The sequence below is a fragment of the Triticum urartu genome, chromosome 5A (assembly GCF_056163025.1).
Source record: "Triticum urartu cultivar PI428250 chromosome 5A, HENAU_Tu73, whole genome shotgun sequence".
NCBI lineage: Eukaryota > Viridiplantae > Streptophyta > Magnoliopsida > Poales > Poaceae > Triticum > Triticum urartu.
In genome coordinates, this window is record NC_141877.1 from 71,644,177 (window position 1) to 71,659,311 (window position 15,135).

Consider the following 15,135-nt stretch of genomic DNA (forward strand, 5'->3'; position numbering starts at 1 on the left):
TCAAAAATATGATGACAGGCTTAATATATATCACGCACGTGCGTTCTGTTCCTCACGTACGTACAAAAATAATTAAAAAGGGAATGCAACACGAGGACTTCCCAGGAGGTCACCCCTCCTAGTACTACTCTCGCCCAAGCACGCTTAACTTCGGAGTTCTGATGGGATCCGGTGCTTTAGTGCTGGTATGATCGCATCCGACATGTTACCCCCGGCTTCATCCCTTATGCTTCCCACTCCCACGTCCGCTACAAAGACGGCTATACATTCTTACTACCATTACAACCGTCGCCTACTAATGGATAATGCCCTATACTACTTACTCTCTCGCTCAACTACGAAGACGAGTTTACCACGATTTCCACCCCTCCCTCTATACCGCAGCAACACGTATTTTACACCCCTTTCACAACGCGCTTTTCGCGCCCCAACTCTCCCTAGCCGCGTGACTAACGAGCTCCGAGCTAAAACATATCGCAAATGTCAAAAATATGATGACAGGCTTAATATATATCACGCACGTGCGTTCTGTTCCTCACGTACGTACAAAAATAATTAAAAAGGGAATGCAACACGAGGACTTCCCAGGAGGTCACCCATCCTAGTACTACTCTCGCCCAAGCACGCTTAACTTTGGAGTTCTGATGGGATCCGGTGCTTTAGTGCTGGTATGATCGCATCCGACATGTTACCCCCGGCTTCATCCCTTATGCTTCCCACTCCCACGTCCGCTACAAAGACGGCAATACATTCTTACTACCATTACAACCGTCGCCTACTAATGGATAATGCCCTATACTACTTACTCTCTCGCTCAACTACGAAGACGAGTTTACCACGATTTCCACCCCTCCCTCTATACCGCAGCAACACGTATTTTACACCCTTTCACAACGCGCTTTTCGCGCCCCAACTCTCCCTAGCCGCGTGACTAACGAGCTCCGAGCTAAAACATATCGCAAATGTCAAAAATATGATGACAGGCTTAATATATATCACGCACGTGCGTTCTGTTCCTCACGTACGTACAAAAATAATTAAAAAGGGAATGCAACACGAGGACTTCCCAGGAGGTCACCCATCCTAGTACTACTCTCGCCCAAGCACGCTTAACTTCGAAGTTCTGATGGGATCCGGTGCTTTAGTGCTGGTATGATCGCATCCGACATGTTACCCCCGGCTTCATCCCTTATGCTTCCCACTCCCACGTCCGCTGCAAAGACGGCTATACATTCTTACTACCATTACAACCGTCGCCTACTAATGGATAATGCCCTATACTACTTACTCTCTCGCTCAACTACGAAGACGAGTTTACCACGATTTCCACCCCTCCCTCTATACCGCAGCAACACGTATTTTACACCCCTTTCACAACGCGCTTTTCGCGCCCCAACTCTCCCTAGCCGCGTGACTAACGAGCTCGGAGCTAAAACATATCGCAAATGTCAAAAATATGATGAAAGGCTTAATATATATCACGCACGTGCGTTCTGTTCCTCACGTACGTACAAAAATAATTAAAAAGGGAATGCAACACGAGGACTTCCCAGGAGGTCACCCATCCTAGTACTACTCTCGCCCAAGCACGCTTAACTTCGGAGTTCTGATGGGATCCGGTGCTTTAGTGCTGGTATGATCGCATCCGACATGTTACCCCCGGCTTCATCCCTTATGCTTCCCACTCCCACGTCCGCTGCAAAGACGGCTATACATTCTTACTACCATTACAACCGTCGCCTACTAATGGATAATGCCCTATACTACTTACTCTCTCGCTCAACTACGAAGACGAGTTTACCACGATTTCCACCCCTCCCTCTATACCGCAGCAACACGTATTTTACACCCCTTTCACAACGCGCTTTTCGCGCCCCAACTCTCCCTAGCCGCGTGACTAGCGAGCTCCGAGCTAAAACATATCGCAAATGTCAAAAATATGATGACAGGCTTAATATATATCACGCACGTGCGTTCTGTTCCTCACGTACGTACAAAAATAATTAAAAAGGGAATGCAACACGAGGACTTCCCAGGAGGTCACCCATCCTAGTACTACTCTCGCCCAAGCACGCTTAACTTCGGAGTTCTGATGGGATCCGGTGCTTTAGTGCTGGTATGATCGCATCCGACATGTTACCCCCGGCTTCATCCCTTATGCTTCCCACTCCCACGTCCGCTACAAAGACGGCTATACATTCTTACTAACATTACAACCGTCGCCTACTAATGGATAATGCCCTATACTACTTACTCTCTCGCTCAACTACGAAGACGAGTTTACCACGATTTCCACCCCTCCCTCTATACCGCAGCAACACGTATTTTACACCCCTTTCACAACGCGCTTTTCGCGCCCCAACTCTCCCTAGCCGCGTGACTAACGAGCTCCGAGCTAAAACATATCGCAAATGTCAAAAATATGATGACAGGCTTAATATATATCACGCACGTGCGTTCTGTTCCTCACGTACGTATAAAAATAATTAAAAAGGGAATGCAACACGAGGACTTCCCAGGAGGTCACCCATCCTAGTACTACTCTCGCCCAAGCACGCTTAACTTCGGAGTTCTGATGGGGTCCGGTGCTTTAGTGCTGGTATGATCGCATCCGACATGTTACCCCCGGCTTCATCCCTTATGCTTCCCACTCCCACGTCCGCTACAAAGACGGCTATACATTCTTACTACCATTACAACCGTCGCCTACTAATGGATAATGCCCTATACTACTTACTCTCTCGCTCAACTACGAAGACGAGTTTACCACGATTTCCACCCCTCCCTCTATACCGCAGCAACACGTATTTTACACCCCTTTCACAACGCGCTTTTCGCGCCCCAACTCTCCCTAGCCGCGTGACTAACGAGCTCCGAGCTAAAACATATCGCAAATGTCAAAAATATGATGACAGGCTTAATATATATCACGCACGTGCGTTCTGTTCCTCACGTACGTACAAAAATAATTAAAAAGGGAATGCAACACGAGGACTTCCCAGGAGGTCACTCATCCTAGTACTACTCTCGCCCAAGCACGCTTAACTTCGGAGTTCTGATGGGATCCGGTGCTTTAGTGTTGGTATGATCGCATCCGACATGTTACCCCCGGCTTCATCCCTTATGCTTCCCACTCCCACGTCCGCTACAAAGACGGCTATACATTCTTACTACCATTACAACCGTCGCCTACTAATGGATAATGCCCTATACTACTTACTCTCTCGCTCAACTACGAAGACGAGTTTACCACGATTTCCACCCCTCCCTCTATACCTCAGCAACACGTATTTTACACCCCTTTCACAACGCGCTTTTCGCGCCCCAACTCTCCCTAGCCGCGTGACTAACGAGCTCCGAGCTAAAACATATCGCAAATGTCAAAAATATGATGACAGGCTTAATATATATCACGCACCTGCGTTCTGTTCCTCACGTACGTACAAAAATAATTAAAAAGGGAATGCAACACGAGGACTTCCCAGGAGGTCACTCATCCTAGTACTACTCTCGCCCAAGCACGCTTAACTTCGGAGTTCTGATGGGATCCGGTGCTTTAGTGTTGGTATGATCGCATCCGACATGTTACCCCCGGCTTCATCCCTTATGCTTCCCACTCCCACGTCCGCTACAAAGACGGCTATACATTCTTACTACCATTACAACCGTCGCCTACTAATGGATAATGCCCTATACTACTTACTCTCTCGCTCAACTACGAAGACGAGTTTACCACGATTTCCACCCCTCCCTCTATACCGCAGCAACACGTATTTTACACCCCTTTCACAACGCGCTTTTCGCGCCCCAACTCTCCCTAGCCGCGTGACTAACGAGCTCCGAGCTAAAACATATCGCAAATGTCAAAAATATGATGACAGGCTTAATATATATCACGCACGTGCGTTCTGTTCCTCACGTACGTACAAAAATAATTAAAAAGGGAATGCAACACGAGGACTTCCCAGGAGGTCACCCATCCTAGTACTACTCTCGCCCAAGCACGCTTAACTTCGGAGTTCTGATGGGATCTGGTGCTTTAGTGCTGGTATGATCGCATCCGACATGTTACCCCCGGCTTCATCCCTTATGCTTCCCACTCCCACGTCCGCTACAAAGACGGCTATACATTCTTACTACCATTACAACCGTCGCCTACTAATGGATAATGCCCTATACTACTTACTCTCTCGCTCAACTACGAAGACGAGTTTACCACGATTTCCACCCCTCCCTCTATACCGCAGCAACACGTATTTTACACCCCTTTCACAACGCGCTTTTCGCGCCCCAACTCTCCCTAGCCGCGTGACTAACGAGCTCCGAGCTAAAACATATCGCAAATGTCAAAAATATGATGACAGGCTTAATATATATCACGCACGTGCGTTCTGTTCCTCACGTACGTACAAAAATAATTAAAAAGGGAATGCAACACGAGGACTTCCCAGGAGGTCACCCATCCTAGTACTACTCTCGCCCAAGCACGCTTAACTTCGGAGTTCTGATGGGATCCGGTGCTTTAGTGCTGGTATGATCGCATCCGACATGTTACCCCCGGCTTCATCCCTTATGCTTCCCACTCCCAAGTCCGCTACAAAGACGGCTATACATTCTTACTACCATTACAACCGTCGCCTACTAATGGATAATGCCCTATACTACTTACTCTCTCGCTCAATTACGAAGACGAGTTTACCACGATTTCCACCCCTCCCTCTATACCGCAGCAACACGTATTTTACACCCCTTTCACAACGCGCTTTTCGCGCCCCAACTCTCCCTAGCCGCGTGACTAACGAGCTCCGAGCTAAAACATATCGCAAATGTCAAAAATATGATGACAGGCTTAATATATATCACGCACGTGCGTTCTGTTCCTCACGTACGTACAAAAATAATTAAAAAGGGAATGCAACACGAGGACTTCCCAGGAGGTCACCCATCCTAGTACTACTCTCGCCCAAGCACGCTTAACTTCGGAGTTCTGATGGGATTCGGTGCTTTAGTGCTAGTATGATCGCATCCGACATGTTACCCCCGGCTTCATCCCTTATGCTTCCCACTCCCACGTCCGCTACAAAGACGGCTATACATTCTTACTACCATTACAACCGTCGCCTACTAATGGATAATGCCCTATACTACTTACTCTCTCGCTCAACTACGAAGACGAGTTTACCACGATTTCCACCCCTCCCTCTATACCGCAGCAACACGTATTTTACACCCCTTTCACAACGCGCTTTTCGCGCCCCAACTCTCCCTAGCCGCGTGACTAACGAGCTCCGAGCTAAAACATATCGCAAATGTCAAAAATATGATGACAGGCTTAATATATATCACGCACGTGCGTTCTGTTCCTCACGTACGTACAAAAATAATTAAAAAGGGAATGCAACACGAGGACTTCCCAGGAGGTCACCCATCCTAGTACTACTCTCGCCCAAGCACGCTTAACTTCGGAGTTCTGATGGGATCCGGTGCTTTAGTGCTGGTATGATCGCATCCGACATGTTACCCCCGGCTTCATCCCTTATGCTTCCCACTCCCAAGTCCGCTACAAAGACGGCTATACATTCTTACTACCATTACAACCGTCGCCTACTAATGGATAATGCCCTATACTACTTACTCTCTCGCTCAACTACGAAGACGAGTTTACCACGATTTCCACCCCTCCCTCTATACCGCAGCAACACGTATTTTACACCCCTTTCACAACGCGCTTTTCGCGCCCCAACTCTCCCTAGCCGCGTGACTAACGAGCTCCGAGCTAAAACATATCGCAAATGTCAAAAATATGATAACAGGCTTAATATATATCACGCACGTGCGTTCTGTTCCTCACGTACGTACAAAAATAATTAAAAAGGGAATGCAACACGAGGACTTCCCAGGAGGTCACCATCCTAGTACTACTCTCGCCCAAGCACGCTTAACTTCGGAGTTCTGATGGGATTCGGTGCTTTAGTGCTAGTATGATCGCATCCGACATGTTACCCCCGGCTTCATCCCTTATGCTTCCCACTCCCACGTCCGCTACAAAGACGGCTATACATTCTTACTACCATTACAACCGTCGCCTACTAATGGATAATGCCCTATACTACTTACTCTCTCGCTCAACTACGAAGACGAGTTTACCACGATTTCCACCCCTCCCTCTATACCGCAGCAACACGTATTTTACACCCCTTTCACAACGCGCTTTTCGCGCCCCAACTCTCCCTAGCCGCGTGACTAACGAGCTCCGAGCTAAAACATATCGCAAATGTCAAAAATATGATGACAGGCTTAATATATATCACGCACGTGCGTTCTGTTCCTCACGTACGTACAAAAATAATTAAAAAGGGAATGCAACACGAGGACTTCACCCATCCTAGTACTACTCTCGCCCAAGCACGCTTAACTTCGGAGTTCTGATGGGATCCGGTGCTTTAGTGCTGGTATGATCGCATCCGACATGTTACCCCCGGCTTCATCCCTTATGCTTCCCACTCCCACGTCCGCTACAAAGACGGCTATACATTCTTACTACCATTACAACCGTCGCCTACTAATGGATAATGCCCTATACTACTTACTCTCTCGCTCAACTACGAAGACGAGTTTACCACGATTTCCACCCCTCCCTCTATACCGCAGCAACACGTATTTTACACCCCTTTCACAACGCGCTTTTCGCGCCCCAACTCTCCCTAGCCGCGTGACTAACGAGCTCCGAGCTAAAACATATCGCAAATGTCAAAAATATGATGACAGGCTTAATATATATCACGCACGTGCGTTCTGTTCCTCACGTACGTACAAAAATAATTAAAAAGGGAATGCAACACGAGGACTTCCCAGGAGGTCACCCATCCTAGTACTACTCTCGCCCAAGCACGCTTAACTTCGGAGTTCTGATGGGATCCGGTGCTTTAGTGCCGGTATGATCGCATCCGACATGTTACCCCCGGCTTCATCCCTTATGCTTCCCACTCCCACGTCCGCTGCAAAGACGGCTATACATTCTTACTACCATTACAACCGTCGCCTACTAATGGATAATGCCTTATACTACTTACTCTCTCGCTCAACTACGAAGACGAGTTTACCACGATTTCCACCCCTCCCTCTATACCGCAGCAACACGTATTTTACACCCCTTTCACAACGCGCTTTTCGCGCCCCAACTCTCCCTAGCCGCGTGACTAACGAGCTCCGAGCTAAAACATATCGCAAATGTCAAAAATATGATGACAGGCTTAATATATATCACGCACGTGCGTTCTGTTCCTCACGTACGTACAAAAATAATTAAAAAGGGAATGCAACACGAGGACTTCCCAGGAGGTCACCCATCCTAGTACTACTCTCGCCCAAGCACGCTTAACTTCGGAGTTCTGATGGGATCCGGTGCTTTAGTGCTGGTATGATCGCATCCGACATGTTACCCCCGGCTTCATCCCTTATGCTTCCCACTCCCACGTCCGCTACAAAGACGGCTATACATTCTTACTACCATTACAACCGTCGCCTACTAATGGATAATGCCCTATACTACTTACTCTCTCGCTCAACTACGAAGACGAGTTTACCACGATTTCCACCCCTCCCTCTATACCGCAGCAACACGTATTTTACACCCCTTTCACAACGCGCTTTTCGCGCCCCAACTCTCCCTAGCCGCGTGACTAACGAGCTCCGAGCTAAAACATACCGCAAATGTCAAAAATATGATGACAGGCTTAATATATATCACGCACGCACGTGCGTTCTGTTCCTCACGTACGTACAAAAATAATCAAAAAGGGAATGCAACACGAGGACTTCCCAGGAGGTCACCCATCCTAGTACTACTCTCACCCAAGCACGCTTAACTTCGGAGTTCTGATGGGATCCGGTGCTTTAGTGCTGGTATGATCGTATTCGACATGTTACCCCCGGCTTCATCCCTTATGCTTCCCACTCCCACGTCCGCTACAAAGACGGCTATACATTCTTACTACCATTACAACCGTCGCCTACTAATGGATAATGCCCTATACTACTTACTCTCTCGCTCAACTACGAAGACGAGTTTACCACGATTTCCACCCCTCCCTCTATACCGCAGCAACACGTATTTTACACCCCTTTCACAACGCGCTTTTCGCGCCCCAACTCTCCCTAGCCGCGTGACTAACGAGCTCCGAGCTAAAACATATCGCAAATGTCAAAAATATGATGACAGGCTTAATATATATCACGCACGTGCGTTCTGTTCCTCACGTACGTACAAAAATAATTAAAAAGGGAATGCAACACGAGGACTTCCCAGGAGGTCACTCATCCTAGTACTACTCTCGCCCAAGCACGCTTAACTTCGGAGTTCTGATGGGATCCGGTGCTTTAGTGTTGGTATGATCGCATCCGACATGTTACCCCCGGCTTCATCCCTTATGCTTCCCACTCCCACGTCCGCTACAAAGACGGCTATACGTTCTTACTACCATTACAACCGTCGCCTACTAATGGATAATGCCCTATACTACTTACTCTCTCGCTCAACTACGAAGACGAGTTTACCACGATTTCCACCCCTCCCTCTATACCGCAGCAACACGTATTTTACACCCCTTTCACAACGCGCTTTTCGCGCCCCAACTCTCCCTAGCCGCGTGACTAACGAGCTCCGAGCTAAAACATATCGCAAATGTCAAAAATATGATGACAGGCTTAATATATATCACGCACGTGCGTTCTGTTCCTCACGTACGTACAAAAATAATTAAAAAGGGAATGCAACACGAGGACTTCCCAGGAGGTCACCCATCCTAGTACTACTCTCGCCCAAGCACGCTTAACTTCGGAGTTCTGATGGGATCTGGTGCTTTAGTGCTGGTATGATCGCATCCGACATGTTACCCCCGGCTTCATCCCTTATGCTTCCCACTCCCACGTCCGCTACAAAGACGGCTATACATTCTTACTACCATTACAACCGTCGCCTACTAATGGATAATGCCCTATACTACTTACTCTCTCGCTCAACTACGAAGACGAGTTTACCACGATTTCCACCCCTCCCTCTATACCGCAGCAACACGTATTTTACACCCCTTTCACAACGCGCTTTTCGCGCCCCAACTCTCCCTAGCCGCGTGACTAACGAGCTCCGAGCTAAAACATATCGCAAATGTCAAAAATATGATGACAGGCTTAATATATATCACGCACGTGCGTTCTGTTCCTCACGTACGTACAAAAATAATTAAAAAGGGAATGCAACACGAGGACTTCCTCCTACTAATGGATAATGCCCTATACTACTTACTCTCTCGCTCAACTACGAAGACGAGTTTACCACGATTTCCACCCCTCCCTCTATACCGCAGCAACACGTATTTTACACCCCTTTCACAACGCGCTTTTCGCGCCCCAACTCTCCCTAGCCGCGTGACTAACGAGCTCCGAGCTAAAACATATCGCAAATGTCAAAAATATGATGACAGGCTTAATATATATCACGCACGTGCGTTCTGTTCCTCACGTACGTACAAAAATAATTAAAAAGGGAATGCAACACGAGGACTTCCCAGGAGGTCACCCATCCTAGTACTACTCTCGCCCAAGCACGCTTAACTTCGGAGTTCTGATGGGATTCGGTGCTTTAGTGCTGGTATGATCGCATCCGACATGTTACCCCCGGCTTCATCCCTTATGCTTCCCACTCCCACGTCCGCTACAAAGACGGCTATACATTCTTACTACCATTACAACCGTCGCCTACTAATGGATAATGCCCTATACTACTTACTCTCTCGCTCAATTACGAAGACGAGTTTACCACGATTTCCACCCCTCCCTCTATACCGCAGCAACACGTATTTTACACCCCTTTCACAACGCGCTTTTCGCGCCCCAACTCTCCCTAGCCGCGTGACTAACGAGCTCCGAGCTAAAACATATCGCAAATGTCAAAAATATGATGACAGGCTTAATATATATCACGCACGTGCGTTCTGTTCCTCACGTACGTACAAAAATAATTAAAAAGGGAATGCAACACGAGGACTTCCCAGGAGGTCACCCATCCTAGTACTACTCTCGCCCAAGCACGCTTAACTTCGGAGTTCTGATGGGATCCGGTGCTTTAGTGCTGGTATGATCGCATCCGACATGTTACCCCCGGCTTCATCCCTTATGCTTCCCACTCCCAAGTCCGCTACAAAGACGGCTATACATTCTTACTACCATTACAACCGTCGCCTACTAATGGATAATGCCCTATACTACTTACTCTCTCGCTCAACTACGAAGACGAGTTTACCACGATTTCCACCCCTCCCTCTATACCGCAGCAACACGTATTTTACACCCCTTTCACAACGCGCTTTTCGCGCCCCAACTCTCCCTAGCCGCGTGACTAACGAGCTCCGAGCTAAAACATATCGCAAATGTCAAAAATATGATAACAGGCTTAATATATATCACGCACGTGCGTTCTGTTCCTCACGTACGTACAAAAATAATTAAAAAGGGAATGCAACACGAGGACTTCCCAGGAGGTCACCCATCCTAGTACTACTCTTGCCCAAGCACGCTTAACTTCGGAGTTCTGATGGGATTCGGTGCTTTAGTGCTAGTATGATCGCATCCGACATGTTACCCCCGGCTTCATCCCTTATGCTTCCCACTCCCAAGTCCGCTACAAAGACGGCTATACATTCTTACTACCATTACAACCGTCGCCTACTAATGGATAATGCCCTATACTACTTACTCTCTCGCTCAACTACGAAGACGAGTTTACCACGATTTCCACCCCTCCCTCTATACCGCAGCAACACGTATTTTACACCCCTTTCACAACGCGCTTTTCGCGCCCCAACTCTCCCTAGCCGCGTGACTAACGAGCTCCGAGCTAAAACATATCGCAAATGTCAAAAATATGATAACAGGCTTAATATATATCACGCACGTGCGTTCTGTTCCTCACGTACGTACAAAAATAATTAAAAAGGGAATGCAACACGAGGACTTCACCCATCCTAGTACTACTCTCGCCCAAGCACGCTTAACTTCGGAGTTCTGATGGGATTCGGTGCTTTAGTGCTAGTATGATCGCATCCGACATGTTACCCCCGGCTTCATCCCTTATGCTTCCCACTCCCACGTCCGCTACAAAGACGGCTATACATTCTTACTACCATTACAACCGTCGCCTACTAATGGATAATGCCCTATACTACTTACTCTCTCGCTCAACTACGAAGACGAGTTTACCACGATTTCCACCCCTCCCTCTATACCGCAGCAACACGTATTTTACACCCCTTTCACAACGCGCTTTTCGCGCCCCAACTCTCCCTAGCCGCGTGACTAACGAGCTCCGAGCTAAAACATATCGCAAATGTCAAAAATATGATGACAGGCTTAATATATATCACGCACGTGCGTTCTGTTCCTCACGTACGTACAAAAATAATTAAAAAGGGAATGCAACACGAGGACTTCACCCATCCTAGTACTACTCTCGCCCAAGCACGCTTAACTTCGGAGTTCTGATGGGATCCGGTGCTTTAGTGCTGGTATGATCGCATCCGACATGTTACCCCCGGCTTCATCCCTTATGCTTCCCACTCCCACGTCCGCTACAAAGACGGCTATACATTCTTACTACCATTACAACCGTCGCCTACTAATGGATAATGCCCTATACTACTTACTCTCTCGCTCAACTACGAAGACGAGTTTACCACGATTTCCACCCCTCCCTCTATACCGCAGCAACACGTATTTTACACCCCTTTCACAACGCGCTTTTCGCGCCCCAACTCTCCCTAGCCGCGTGACTAACGAGCTCCGAGCTAAAACATATCGCAAATGTCAAAAATATGATGACAGGCTTAATATATATCACGCACGTGCGTTCTGTTCCTCACGTACGTACAAAAATAATTAAAAAGGGAATGCAACACGAGGACTTCCCAGGAGGTCACCCATCCTAGTACTACTCTCGCCCAAGCACGCTTAACTTCGGAGTTCTGATGGGATCCGGTGCTTTAGTGCCGGTATGATCGCATCCGACATGTTACCCCCGGCTTCATCCCTTATGCTTCCCACTCCCACGTCCGCTGCAAAGACGGCTATACATTCTTACTACCATTACAACCGTCGCCTACTAATGGATAATGCCTTATACTACTTACTCTCTCGCTCAACTACGAAGACGAGTTTACCACGATTTCCACCCCTCCCTCTATACCGCAGCAACACGTATTTTACACCCCTTTCACAACGCGCTTTTCGCGCCCCAACTCTCCCTAGCCGCGTGACTAACGAGCTCCGAGCTAAAACATATCGCAAATGTCAAAAATATGATGACAGGCTTAATATATATCACGCACGTGCGTTCTGTTCCTCACGTACGTACAAAAATAATTAAAAAGGGAATGCAACACGAGGACTTCCCAGGAGGTCACCCATCCTAGTACTACTCTCGCCCAAGCACGCTTAACTTCGGAGTTCTGATGGGATCCGGTGCTTTAGTGCTGGTATGATCGCATCCGACATGTTACCCCCGGCTTCATCCCTTATGCTTCCCACTCCCACGTCCGCTACAAAGACGGCTATACATTCTTACTACCATTACAACCGTCGCCTACTAATGGATAATGCCCTATACTACTTACTCTCTCGCTCAACTACGAAGACGAGTTTACCACGATTTCCACCCCTCCCTCTATACCGCAGCAACACGTATTTTACACCCCTTCCACAACGCGCTTTTCGCGCCCCAACTCTCCCTAGCCGCGTGACTAACGAGCTCCGAGCTAAAACATACCGCAAATGTCAAAAATATGATGACAGGCTTAATATATATCACGCACGCACGTGCGTTCTGTTCCTCACGTACGTACAAAAATAATCAAAAAGGGAATGCAACACGAGGACTTCCCAGGAGGTCACCCATCCTAGTACTACTCTCGCCCAAGCACGCTTAACTTCGGAGTTCTGATGGGATCCGGTGCTTTAGTGCTGGTATGATCGTATTCGACATGTTACCCCCGGCTTCATCCCTTATGCTTCCCACTCCCACGTCCGCTACAAAGACGGCTATACATTCTTACTACCATTACAACCGTCGCCTACTAATGGATAATGCCCTATACTACTTACTCTCTCGCTCAACTACGAAGACGAGTTTACCACGATTTCCACCCCTCCCTCTATACCGCAGCAACACGTATTTTACACCCCTTTCACAACGCGCTTTTCGCGCCCCAACTCTCCCTAGCCGCGTGATTAACGAGCTCCGAGCTAAAACATATCGCAAATGTCAAAAATATGATGCCAGGCTTAATATATATCACGCACGCACGTGCGTTCTGTTCCTCACATACGTACAAAAATAATTAAAAAGGGAATGCAAGACGAGGACTTCCCAGGAGGTCACCCATCCTAGTACTACTCTCGCCCAAGCACGCTTAACTTCGGAGTTCTGATGGGATCCGGTGCTTTAGTGCTGGTATAATCGCATCCGACATGTTACCCCCGGCTTCATCCCTTATGCTTCCCACTCCCACGTCCGCTACAAAGACGGCTATACGTTCTTACTACCATTACAACCGTCGCCTACTAATGGATAATGCCCTATACTACTTACTCTCTCGCTCAACTACGAAGACGAGTTTACCACGATTTCCACCCCTCCCTCTATACCGCAGCAACACGTATTTTACACCCCTTTCACAACGCGCTTTTCGCGCCCCAACTCTCCCTAGCCGCGTGACTAACGAGCTCCGAGCTAAAACATATCGCAAATGTCAAAAATATGATGACAGGCTTAATATATATCACGCACGTGCGTTCTGTTCCTCACGTACGTACAAAAATAATTAAAAAGGGAATGCAACACGAGGACTTCGCAGGAGGTCACCCATCCTAGTACTACTCTCGCCCAAGCACGCTTAACTTCGGAGTTCTGATGGGATCCGGTGCTTTAGTGCTGGTATGATCGCATCCGACATGTTACCCCCGGCTTCATCCCTTATGCTTCCCACTCCCACGTCCGCTACAAAGACGGCTATACATTCTTACTACCATTACAACCGTCGCCTACTAATGGATAATGCCCTATACTACTTACTCTCTCGCTCAACTACGAAGACGAGTTTACCACGATTTCCACCCCTCCCTCTATACCGCAGCAACACGTATTTTACACCCCTTTCACAACGCGCTTTTCGCGCCCCAACTCTCCCTAGCCGCGTGACTAACGAGCTCCGAGCTAAAACATATCGCAAATGTCAAAAATATGATGACAGGCTTAATATATATCACGCACGCACGTGCGTTCTGTTCCTCACGTACGTACGAAAATAATTAAAAAGGGAATGCAACACGAGGACTTCCCAGGAGGTCACCCATCCTAGTACTACTCTCGCCAAGCATGCTTAACTTCGGAGTTCTGATGGGATCCGGTGCTTTAGTGCTGGTATGATCGCATCCGACATGTTACCCCCGGCTTCATCCCTTATGCTTCCCACTCCCACGTCCGCTACAAAGACGGCTATACATTCTTACTACCATTACAACCGTCGCCTACTAATGGATAATGCCCTATACTACTTACTCTCTCGCTCAACTACGAAGACGAGTTTACCACGATTTCCACCCCTCCCTCTATACCGCAGCAACACGTATTTTACACCCCTTTCACAACGCGCTTTTCGCGCCCCAACTCTCCCTAGCCGCGTGACTAACGAGCTCCGAGCTAAAACATATCGCAAATGTCAAAAATATGATGACATGCTTAATATATATCACGCACGTGCGTTCTGTTCCTCACGTACGTACAAAAATAATTAAAAAGGGAATGCAACACGAGGACTTCGCAGGAGGTCACCCATCCTAGTACTACTCTCGCCCAAGCACGCTTAACTTCGGAGTTCTGATGGGATCCGGTGCTTTAGTGCTGGTATGATCGCATCCGACATGTTACCCCCGGCTTCATCCCTTATGCTTCCCACTCCCACGTCCGCTACAAAGACGGCTATACATTCTTACTACCATTAGAACCGTCGCCTACTAATGGATAATGCCCTATACTACTTACTCTCTCGCTCAACTACGAAGACGAGTTTACCACGATTTCCACCC

At 47.9% G+C, this 15,135-nt stretch overlaps 28 non-coding genes and 3 pseudogenes across 28 annotated transcripts; all 31 read right to left on the bottom strand.

Moving 5' to 3' along the window:
• Nucleotides 1–80: 80 nt before the first annotated feature.
• LOC147968547 (5S ribosomal RNA) lies at nucleotides 81–199 on the bottom strand. The gene has a single exon (XR_015606135.1). It is a non-coding gene; the product is annotated as a 5S ribosomal RNA (ribosomal RNA).
• Nucleotides 200–563: 364 nt separating this feature from the next.
• Nucleotides 564–682, bottom strand: LOC147968548 (5S ribosomal RNA). Its single transcript, XR_015606264.1, has one exon. It is a non-coding gene; the product is annotated as a 5S ribosomal RNA (ribosomal RNA).
• Nucleotides 683–1,045: 363 nt separating this feature from the next.
• On the bottom strand, nucleotides 1,046–1,164 carry LOC147968549 (5S ribosomal RNA). Its single transcript, XR_015606084.1, has one exon. It is a non-coding gene; the product is annotated as a 5S ribosomal RNA (ribosomal RNA).
• Nucleotides 1,165–1,528: 364 nt separating this feature from the next.
• Nucleotides 1,529–1,647, bottom strand: LOC147968550 (5S ribosomal RNA). The gene has a single exon (XR_015606109.1). It is a non-coding gene; the product is annotated as a 5S ribosomal RNA (ribosomal RNA).
• Nucleotides 1,648–2,011: 364 nt separating this feature from the next.
• Nucleotides 2,012–2,130, bottom strand: LOC147968551 (5S ribosomal RNA). The gene has a single exon (XR_015606120.1). It is a non-coding gene; the product is annotated as a 5S ribosomal RNA (ribosomal RNA).
• A 364-nt stretch (nucleotides 2,131–2,494) lies between these two features.
• On the bottom strand, nucleotides 2,495–2,613 carry LOC147968552 (5S ribosomal RNA). Its single transcript, XR_015606213.1, has one exon. It is a non-coding gene; the product is annotated as a 5S ribosomal RNA (ribosomal RNA).
• Nucleotides 2,614–2,977: 364 nt separating this feature from the next.
• On the bottom strand, nucleotides 2,978–3,096 carry LOC147968553 (5S ribosomal RNA). Its single transcript, XR_015606669.1, has one exon. It is a non-coding gene; the product is annotated as a 5S ribosomal RNA (ribosomal RNA).
• Nucleotides 3,097–3,460: 364 nt separating this feature from the next.
• On the bottom strand, nucleotides 3,461–3,579 carry LOC147968554 (5S ribosomal RNA). The gene has a single exon (XR_015606670.1). It is a non-coding gene; the product is annotated as a 5S ribosomal RNA (ribosomal RNA).
• Nucleotides 3,580–3,943: 364 nt separating this feature from the next.
• On the bottom strand, nucleotides 3,944–4,062 carry LOC147968555 (5S ribosomal RNA). The gene has a single exon (XR_015606173.1). It is a non-coding gene; the product is annotated as a 5S ribosomal RNA (ribosomal RNA).
• Nucleotides 4,063–4,426: 364 nt separating this feature from the next.
• LOC147968556 (5S ribosomal RNA) lies at nucleotides 4,427–4,545 on the bottom strand. The gene has a single exon (XR_015606131.1). It is a non-coding gene; the product is annotated as a 5S ribosomal RNA (ribosomal RNA).
• Nucleotides 4,546–4,909: 364 nt separating this feature from the next.
• Nucleotides 4,910–5,028, bottom strand: LOC147968557 (5S ribosomal RNA). Its single transcript, XR_015606648.1, has one exon. It is a non-coding gene; the product is annotated as a 5S ribosomal RNA (ribosomal RNA).
• Nucleotides 5,029–5,392: 364 nt separating this feature from the next.
• Nucleotides 5,393–5,511, bottom strand: LOC147968558 (5S ribosomal RNA). Its single transcript, XR_015606142.1, has one exon. It is a non-coding gene; the product is annotated as a 5S ribosomal RNA (ribosomal RNA).
• Nucleotides 5,512–5,875: 364 nt separating this feature from the next.
• LOC147968559 (5S ribosomal RNA) lies at nucleotides 5,876–5,993 on the bottom strand. Its single transcript, XR_015606814.1, has one exon. It is a non-coding gene; the product is annotated as a 5S ribosomal RNA (ribosomal RNA).
• Nucleotides 5,994–6,357: 364 nt separating this feature from the next.
• Nucleotides 6,358–6,466, bottom strand: LOC147968560 (5S ribosomal RNA; annotated as a pseudogene).
• Nucleotides 6,467–6,830: 364 nt separating this feature from the next.
• On the bottom strand, nucleotides 6,831–6,949 carry LOC147968561 (5S ribosomal RNA). Its single transcript, XR_015605619.1, has one exon. It is a non-coding gene; the product is annotated as a 5S ribosomal RNA (ribosomal RNA).
• Nucleotides 6,950–7,313: 364 nt separating this feature from the next.
• Nucleotides 7,314–7,432, bottom strand: LOC147968562 (5S ribosomal RNA). Its single transcript, XR_015606153.1, has one exon. It is a non-coding gene; the product is annotated as a 5S ribosomal RNA (ribosomal RNA).
• Nucleotides 7,433–7,800: 368 nt separating this feature from the next.
• LOC147968563 (5S ribosomal RNA) lies at nucleotides 7,801–7,919 on the bottom strand. Its single transcript, XR_015606611.1, has one exon. It is a non-coding gene; the product is annotated as a 5S ribosomal RNA (ribosomal RNA).
• A 364-nt stretch (nucleotides 7,920–8,283) lies between these two features.
• LOC147968564 (5S ribosomal RNA) lies at nucleotides 8,284–8,402 on the bottom strand. Its single transcript, XR_015606671.1, has one exon. It is a non-coding gene; the product is annotated as a 5S ribosomal RNA (ribosomal RNA).
• A 364-nt stretch (nucleotides 8,403–8,766) lies between these two features.
• Nucleotides 8,767–8,885, bottom strand: LOC147968565 (5S ribosomal RNA). The gene has a single exon (XR_015606174.1). It is a non-coding gene; the product is annotated as a 5S ribosomal RNA (ribosomal RNA).
• Nucleotides 8,886–9,544: 659 nt separating this feature from the next.
• On the bottom strand, nucleotides 9,545–9,663 carry LOC147968566 (5S ribosomal RNA). Its single transcript, XR_015606433.1, has one exon. It is a non-coding gene; the product is annotated as a 5S ribosomal RNA (ribosomal RNA).
• A 364-nt stretch (nucleotides 9,664–10,027) lies between these two features.
• Nucleotides 10,028–10,146, bottom strand: LOC147968567 (5S ribosomal RNA). The gene has a single exon (XR_015606164.1). It is a non-coding gene; the product is annotated as a 5S ribosomal RNA (ribosomal RNA).
• Nucleotides 10,147–10,510: 364 nt separating this feature from the next.
• LOC147968568 (5S ribosomal RNA) lies at nucleotides 10,511–10,629 on the bottom strand. The gene has a single exon (XR_015606779.1). It is a non-coding gene; the product is annotated as a 5S ribosomal RNA (ribosomal RNA).
• Nucleotides 10,630–10,993: 364 nt separating this feature from the next.
• On the bottom strand, nucleotides 10,994–11,102 carry LOC147968569 (5S ribosomal RNA; annotated as a pseudogene).
• Nucleotides 11,103–11,466: 364 nt separating this feature from the next.
• LOC147968570 (5S ribosomal RNA) lies at nucleotides 11,467–11,575 on the bottom strand (annotated as a pseudogene).
• A 364-nt stretch (nucleotides 11,576–11,939) lies between these two features.
• LOC147968571 (5S ribosomal RNA) lies at nucleotides 11,940–12,058 on the bottom strand. Its single transcript, XR_015605630.1, has one exon. It is a non-coding gene; the product is annotated as a 5S ribosomal RNA (ribosomal RNA).
• Nucleotides 12,059–12,422: 364 nt separating this feature from the next.
• Nucleotides 12,423–12,541, bottom strand: LOC147968572 (5S ribosomal RNA). Its single transcript, XR_015606175.1, has one exon. It is a non-coding gene; the product is annotated as a 5S ribosomal RNA (ribosomal RNA).
• A 368-nt stretch (nucleotides 12,542–12,909) lies between these two features.
• On the bottom strand, nucleotides 12,910–13,028 carry LOC147968573 (5S ribosomal RNA). The gene has a single exon (XR_015606319.1). It is a non-coding gene; the product is annotated as a 5S ribosomal RNA (ribosomal RNA).
• A 368-nt stretch (nucleotides 13,029–13,396) lies between these two features.
• Nucleotides 13,397–13,515, bottom strand: LOC147968574 (5S ribosomal RNA). The gene has a single exon (XR_015606346.1). It is a non-coding gene; the product is annotated as a 5S ribosomal RNA (ribosomal RNA).
• Nucleotides 13,516–13,879: 364 nt separating this feature from the next.
• Nucleotides 13,880–13,998, bottom strand: LOC147968575 (5S ribosomal RNA). Its single transcript, XR_015605853.1, has one exon. It is a non-coding gene; the product is annotated as a 5S ribosomal RNA (ribosomal RNA).
• Nucleotides 13,999–14,366: 368 nt separating this feature from the next.
• On the bottom strand, nucleotides 14,367–14,484 carry LOC147968576 (5S ribosomal RNA). Its single transcript, XR_015606768.1, has one exon. It is a non-coding gene; the product is annotated as a 5S ribosomal RNA (ribosomal RNA).
• A 364-nt stretch (nucleotides 14,485–14,848) lies between these two features.
• Nucleotides 14,849–14,967, bottom strand: LOC147968577 (5S ribosomal RNA). Its single transcript, XR_015605854.1, has one exon. It is a non-coding gene; the product is annotated as a 5S ribosomal RNA (ribosomal RNA).
• Between the last annotated feature and the right edge of the window lie 168 nt (nucleotides 14,968–15,135).